Consider the following 8,513-nt stretch of genomic DNA (forward strand, 5'->3'; position numbering starts at 1 on the left):
GCAGCATTTGTCTCAATTCGGCATTAACTCAGTCTTTTATCAGTTAGCAACGTTATCTCAAATCGGGTTTAAGAGTCAATCAGGTTATCAAAGTCTTATCAAGTTAGCAAATGTCTCATCCGGTTTAGCAATGTCTCAGCTGGTTGTATCACGTTAGACTATAGCAAGCAATGTCATTTATCAGTTTTTCAGTCAATAGTGTCCATAAAACTTTTCTTTTCTATTGGGATCTCTTCTTCTTCGTTCTCGAGGCTAAGAAATACAAATTCGTCGGTCCAATCGTCATTGACTACATATGCCCATTCTGGACCGGATTATCTCCTGTTTGGTATCCTTTTCCTTTTCAATTTTGCATCTCTCTTTGATTCTGCCTCACTGGTACTTTCCTCTTTGGCCAAGTCTTTTTCTTCACTTGATGTTGGTATCACGACAGACACTTCCTTTCTTTTCTCTTTCACTCTTGGCCCTTCACCGTCGTTCAGCGTTTCTCTAGTCCTTACTTTTACTGGTGATATACTTGGTCTTCTCTTTGTACTGTGTCCACTTGATGGACCTGCGATCTCTTCTGAAGAAGTTTGAACAGTTTCGTTCTGTTCTGCCTTGTCCCCTCCTTCTGGGGAGTCAATCAGGTTTTCCTTTTCTTTTTCTGTACCGTCTGCTTCTGGGAAAGCCCTCCTCTGATCAGGCTCTCCTGCTTCTTCACCTCTTTCGAGCCCTTTGTCACCGTTACTTTCTTCAGGCTCTTTGTCACTTTCAGCTGCTTCGTCGCTGTCTGAGGTTTCTCCTTGGTCTTCCCCAAGTGAATCGGTTGTTTCGTCCTCAGAGAATATTTCTCTCTCCTCTATTTCTGCCTGTTCACTTCTAGTTCTGTTTTGCTCTGTCTCAGCGCTCGGCACTTTGTTATCAGGTACTGGCAGTTTCAGCGCTTCAACTTCCTCATCTGTGGGACACAACACTTTCTTTGTATGACTGGCGTGGATCCAGTTGGGAACTCCCGCACACTTCACAGCGGTAGTGGTCGTCAGGATCACTTGGAAAGGGCCTTTCCAACGGGGTTCCAGACACGACTTCCTCACGTGCTTCTTTATCACGACCCAGTCACCTGCTTTCAGTGTGTGTCCTGGACCTTGGATCGGTGACAAGGTGGTTGCTTCCACCTGGTGAGAGAAAGAGCGAACCACGTCAGCCAGACCTTTGCAGTAGTCTAACACCATATCATCTGTAATATTCAAAAGCGCGTTCGCGGGAACTGCAGGAAGTCTCATGGCCCTGCCCATGAGAATTTCGTGCGGGGACAATCCAGTCTTTCTGTCAGGGGTGTTTCTCATTGACATTAACACCAAAGGCAATGCGTCAGGCCATTTCAAATTTGTCGATGCACATATTTTCGCCATTCTTGATTTCAGTGTACCATTCATTTGTTCCACCAGTCCTGAGGCTTCAGGGCGATAGCTACAATGCAGTTTTTGCTCAATGTTCAGCGCTGCGCAAAGTAACTTTATCACCTCGTTATTGAAGTGACTTCCTCTATCTGATTCTAAAGAGATCGGGAATCCGAAACGTGGTATCAACTCCCTCAACAATAGTTTTGCAACTGTAAGGCTGTCATTTCTACGTGTGGGGTATGCTTCAATCCAGTGACTAAAAATGCACACAATCACCAACACATACTTCAGACCTCCATGCACAGGCATCTCAATAAAGTCCATCTGCATTCTGCTGAACGGGCCACCCGCCCTGCCAATGTGGCTCACGTTCACAACCGTTCCCTTTCCTGGGTTCATCTGTTGACAAATGACACAACAATGGCAAACTGCTTCTGCAACTTGACGGAATCTGGGGTTAAACCAATCAGTTTTGAACAATCTTATCATGGCATCTCTCCCTAGGTGAGCCTGCCCATGATAGAACCGCGCTAGCTGCGATAAGAGACTATTTGGTAAAACAAATTTTCCCTCATTTGAAACCCATAACTCATCTGGTCTCCTTGTACATTGTGACTTAATCCAGGAAGCTCTTTCATCCTCCCTGACGCTATTCTGTAATGCTTTTAGTTCATCCATTGTATCCACGACCTTCAAGGCAAATGCTTCAGCTGGTTCGAGCTCTGGCTCATTTATCAAATTCCATTCATCTCTGAGCAATATACAGTTCAAGGCACAAAATCTTGCGACCTGATCCGCATATGCATTTCCCAGGGAAACATAGTCCTGTCCTTTTGTATGAGCACTACACTTTACCACTGCAATTTCGGCTGGCATCTGTATGGCGTGTAACAATTCCCTTATTCTCTCCCCGTTTTTCACTGGGGACCCTGAAGAGGTCAGGAAACCTCTCTGTGACCATAGTTGCCCAAAGTCGTGCACAATTCCAAACCCGTACTGACTGTCAGTGTAAATGGTAACCTTCATCAATGTAGACAGTTGGCATGCTCTTGTAAGGGCTACAAGCTCTGCTACTTGTGCGGAATAGACTCCTTGAAGCCAGGACGCTTCCAAGACACCTGTTACAGTACATACAGCATATCCTGCTTTCAATATTCCCAATGCATCTCTTAAACATGACCCATCAACAAAAACAATTTGGTCATTTTCATCAAGCTTAGTATCCTTAATGTCAGGTCGGGGTTTTGTGCAAAATTCAGTCACCTGAAGGCAGTCGTGCTCGACGTCTTCAGCGTTCTCAACTTCAGCATTTTCACCGGGAAGCAAGGTTGCTGGATTCAACGTAGTGCACCTTTTCAGCTGCACATTCGGTGAGCCCAGAATTATTGTTTCATACCTTGTGAGTCTTGCTCCAGTCATGTGTTGCGTTCGGGAGCGGGTCAAAAGTATCTCAACTGAGTGAGGGACCATGACTGTTAATGGGTGTCCCATCACTATTCCTTCACTCTGAGTGAGGCTGATACCAACTGCTGCTACGGCGCGCAAACAACCTGGCAGTGCTGCTGCGACCGGATCCAAAGTAGCTGAAAAATACGCTACTGGTCTGTTTATGCCACCATGGGCTTGGGTCAAGACAGACAAAGAACATGCATCACGTTCATGACAAAACAATGTGAAAGGCTTTGTGTAATCAGGCATACCTAAAGCTGGAGCCCTGCACATGCATTCTTTCAATTCAATAAAAGCATCCATCTCATCTCCTTTCAGCTCAATTTCATCCAAAGCATCCTTCTGGGTCAGTTTTAGTAAAGGCTTTGCTAGAGTTGAGAAGTTGGGAATCCACTGGCGACAGTAGCTCACCATCCCCAAAAACTTCCTCACCTCCCTCCTCGTCTTTGGTGGACTCATTTGAAGTACGCTTGTTATTCTTTCCTTCATTATTCTCCGTGACCCTTTCTCTATTTGATGACCCAAATATTTCACTTTCTTCTGACAGAACTGCAACTTTGAAGGAGACACCTTGTGTCCATTCCTTCCCAAATGGTTCAGCAGAGCAATGGTGTCGGCTGTGCAGCCACTTTCTGTCTTAGATGCAATCAGTAAGTCATCAATGTACTGTACTAGGGTTGACTCGAATGGCAATTCTAACGCTTCCAAGTCTTTCTTTAGAATCTGATTGAAAATTGACGGTGACTCAGAAAACCCTTGAGGAATTCGACACCAACTGTAAACTCTGTCTAAGAATTTGAAACAAAAGAGAAATTGGCTGTCCTCATGAAGAGGCACCGAAAAGAATGCTTGTGATAAGTCGATGACTGAGAACCACTCCGCATCGCAAGGGATTTGAAACATTATCACAGCTGGATTCGGTACTACAGGGCAGCATTTAATTATGATGTCATTTATTTTCCTCAAGTCCTGCACAATTCGGACCTTTCCACTCGGCTTTATTAGTCCCATGATTGGTGAATTACATGGACTGCTTAACACTTCTTTCAATACTCCCTGTTTTACAAACTCGTCAATGAGTTGGGCGACTTTCATGAGGGTGTCTTGTGCCATGTGGTATTGTGGGGTCTGGGGAAAGGTTACATTGGGTTTTACGGTCACTTTCACTGGTTCCACTCCTTTCACCAATCCCACCTCTTTTCCTGTCATATCCCACACTTCCTTTCCGACTGTTTCCCGTAATTCAGCTGGAATATCTGCCTCAGTTATCATCGGAAAAAGGTTAATCAGAGGATATTCTTCATCGACAGTTTCCATCTCATCCCCTTCTACACTGTCCTCTTCTTCCCCATCACTGCTCGTCTGAATTCTAATTCCATCGTTCGAACACATAATCGAACATCCCAATTTGCACAATAGGTCTCTCCCTAACAGTGCTATCGGGCTTGAGTCACATACCACAAAATTATGTAACCCTTGATAGTTACCAATTCGGACTTGTACTGGATCTGTGATTGGGTTCGTCAGGTGCCTGTTTGCTACTCCCACTACTTGAACTGTTCTCCCTGAGAGTGGCAAATTTGATACTTCAATGCTCCTAACAGTTGAACGTGTGGCTCCTGTGTCAACCAAGAATGAAACACGATGACCCATGACTCTTCCCTCCACATATGGACCCTTTTGATCAACTTCCAAGGATGCTGCAAGCACACAATTTCCCTCCTCATCTGAACTTTCACTCTCCCATACATTGTTTATTCCATTCTCACTGTGTAGTGGGAACTGTTGTACTGTGCCATTTGTATTCATCACCTGACCCGAGACCTGTGGAGGAACCATCACTTGCTGCTGACTCACTGGTGCCAAGGGTATTTGCATTTGCTGATTAGGTACCATGGGAAACTGCTGTTGCATTGGCTGCATTTGCGTCATCTGCATACAGGGCATCTGCATCTGCTGTGGCTGCATGGGCTGTAATCCCTGCAGCTGGTTTATGGTCTGAAAATTTGGGTTTGGACCTCTCATTTTCGGTCCCCTCATTGTCTGGAATGCATTGACATCATTGTTTTGCTGACCAACACCTGCACCTTCCTGCACCACCATCGGGCACTTGCGTTTCCAATGCCCGACGATTCCGCACACGTGACACGGCATCACCCTTTTCATTGCCTGCACACCATTCGGAATCGCAACAGTGTTCAAATCCGGACCATTACTCCCAAAGCCTCCTCTGCCTCTCGCCTGTGGCTGAAACACCATATTTCCCTGCGGCTGCGGCTGCGGTATCTGCTGTGGGAACCCTTGCAACCCTTGCAACCCTGTCTGAGCTGCTTTAAGTTGCATCACCATCACTTTCTCTTTCAACCTTTTCTGTTTCACTTCAATTTCGTCGCTACAGTATTTCGCATAATTCAACACCTCATCAATAGGTTTCGACTGCCAACAAATCAAATGCGTCTTTATCATCTGACTTATCTCTGGTCTCAGCCCTTCCACGAATCTAAACACAAAATGAAGCATGTCCTTCGCCTCTATTGTTTCCGTGCCACTGTAGTTCTTGAACGCCTTCAACAACCTCTCATAGTAACCATGAATCGACTCTTTAGCCTCTTGGGCAGTTCGATCAATCTTCTGCCAATCCACATTTTTCGCGGCAACCTTCGTCTTCAAATGCTCAATCACCTTATAGTACAAGCTCATTACCATAGGTGATGGTGCACCCGTATCCCTGTCTCTCTCTGGTTCACTTGTCGGCCAACCTACAGCCCTTTTGCAGTCTTCCCACAAATCTGCCGGAACCACAATCTCAAAGAGGGTGTTCAGGTCTTCCCAAAGACATTTTGCAAGCTTCACAAACCTATCAGTCTGTTGATACCATTCAATCGGTTTCTCTCTCAGTTTGGGAAAATCATCCGTAAAAGACTGAATGTCGCTTCTGTGCCACGGTACATGTATTAATTTCCCCCCTGCTGTCTCCCTCATTGGTAACATGGTTATTGCATCACTACTCTGTGATCTTTTCTCGTTGTGCTCTGGGACACTGTCTTTCCTCTTTTCCTTTTTCTTTGCCCATCTGCTTTCCCATTTGTCTAAGCACCTCCACACTTGTGCACTCTGCAGCAATTCTCTAAGGTGTGTTTTCATGCCTGCTGACCTCATGTGTTCAAAGTCTGTGGTCCCGAAATCCAATCTATAGCTCCTGCTCAAGTGTTTTGTCTTGTCTATCTCAACCCCGTTTTTGTCAGCTATTTCTTGCAACCTTCTATGTACCTTGTTCACTTCTCTCGTAATCCTGGGACATAGATACCTCAGCTCTTCTTCCGAGTAGGACTCTAACCTATTCAAACCCATAGTCCCTTCCACCAATTCTTCTGCTTCCATGTTCAACCTGACCTTACTCAGATAGTCTTCTCCCTTCCCACTGGCTGAGCTTTGTGTGGAATTCAGACTGTTGAACCACTGTGTCAGCTGTTGCGCATTCAACCCCATCAGTGTAGCATTCACATCGACTGCCATTGATGGTTGCGGTAACTTTTCAGTGTTCGATGATAGCGGTATCATCAGTGGGGGACTCGACCTCACCACTGTTGACTGAGCACATATGGGACTAAACTCCATCAAGGACCCAGATCCAGTTGGCTGAGCCGCTATCGGAGTTGTCTCTGGAGTGTTTTCTATGCACCTCCTTTCCGTCCCATTCTGTACCACTGATCCTTGACCGCTCATACCTGAGTTAGGCTGAATGTACAAAGGTACCGGTGGACCTACAGTAATGGGTAGGGATATCGCATCTGGGTTCTGTCCATTCCCCAGGTTCTGAGGCATGTTCATTCCCACACTATGGGTCATCATTGCCGGCTTGCCCGTCTGACTCCCCGTCATCTGAGCATGTGCGGTCCCCCCCTGCATCTGCTTTTGAGGCATCAAAAACTGGGTTGATTCAGCTTGTGCCAATGTTGGGTTGCGACCATTCTGTACTCCCATTACGGTTGGATCTAGAATCATTCCCGTACTGTTGTCACTGCTGTAGTACCTTGGGACCTGCGGCTGATAATTTTCTGCTGTTTTCAATATAGGCACATCTGGATATATTCTCCTAACCTGCGGTATCTGCGGGGTGAACAGTAAACTCGGGTCCTTAGATCCCGATGGCGTTTCTGAATTCGGAGTTTCATTATTCTGTACCGGTGCCGGAGGGGCAGAACTGGTACTTGGACCTTGTTCACTCTCTACATAAGGTGGTGGACGGTCGTTCAGCAATTGCATGATGAACTCCTCATCCTCTAACTCCTCTTCTCTCCTTAACTTTTCCTCGTCCTCTCTATCTTTGGAACACCTCCTGTTTGTCTTACAGTTAGCTTTCTTGCCTGTCGCCTCTTCTTCCTTAGCAATTACGGGAAACAATTTTATCCCCTGCAATATATCTGACCTCCACACCTTCTGTGCATTATCCCACCTAGCGTCCGCTAGTGTCTTTTCTACCTTTCTTATCCTGGCCTCGAACTTCTTTTGCTGTTGCTGTCTAGCCATTAGTTCCCAAATCGCTAGAGCCTCAAACTGTGCTGGCCTTGGAGGTACCTTCATGTCGTACATCGCGAATCTCAAATTCTCTAGGATCCTTATATTGAATGTCCCATGGATCGGGAACGCTATGCTCCCATGTTTCTCTGTCAGCTTGTGCCATTGCTTTAGCCAAAGGCACGGAGCTACCCCCCTTTCCTCCATTACAATGTAAGCTGGTGTACCTTCGGGTGGCGTCTCCTCTCCTACGCTTGCTTTAATGTAAGACTCCCCCTTCATCGCACTCTTTAATGCTTTAAAAAATTTCATTTTCTCGTCTTTTATTTCACAAAGTTTGTAATCAATAAGTGACTTTAATTCCCGGAATACTCTTCGCTTGCCTTTCCCCTTCCAATCGAGCCCCACGGACTGCGTCCAATCCGTGCGCGACCCTTCTCTGCAACCAACCTATCCCAGCGCGGCTCCTAGTGACGTCACACTCACACACACTGCGGCTGACAAAGCCTCGCGGCTTGTCCTCCTTCACTCAGCTCCTCTCGTAACAACTTCTGGCATGTATCGCGAGCAACCAAATAATAATAAAACAGATCTGTCGGTTTACTACAGGAAGGGTAACACAATCGCTTCAGGACCTTAGGGATTTTTCACTAGCCTCGGCAGTTATTCCATCTTTCTCGGTCCCCACTTTCGCAAGCAAATCCTGACCCGCAGACTCTGCTCTCAACTTGTCAGTGATCTATTCTAGTGCACTTAGAATTTGTCAAAGCCCGAAGTCGAAGTTTTCTTTCACTCCCTTAACACACGTACCGACTCGTTGACCACGCCCGGCCAACCTATTAAACCGACCAGACCACAACATAAAACAAGTGTCTCATACACTTTTCAACATACTCCGGAGTCTCTTGACCTTGCAGGGCCCGTCTCAACAACAACAACCACGTGGACCTTTTTCTGCACAAAGCGCCACATGAAGTTCGACGACTTCCCTACTCTCACACTCGGAGTCGCACCTTCGCTATTCTCTAAAATCCTCGCAACCTTTTCAAACAATCTGCGGCAATAAGCTGTGCAAGCGCAAAACCCTGACTTCACTCATACCGTCACTAGTACCGCCAACGCCGATTTCACACCTCCATTCTCTCCATTCGCAAGCTCCGA

The sequence above is a fragment of the Pleurodeles waltl genome, chromosome 12, assembly GCF_031143425.1.
Source record: "Pleurodeles waltl isolate 20211129_DDA chromosome 12, aPleWal1.hap1.20221129, whole genome shotgun sequence".
Classification (NCBI taxonomy): Eukaryota; Metazoa; Chordata; class Amphibia; order Caudata; family Salamandridae; genus Pleurodeles; species Pleurodeles waltl.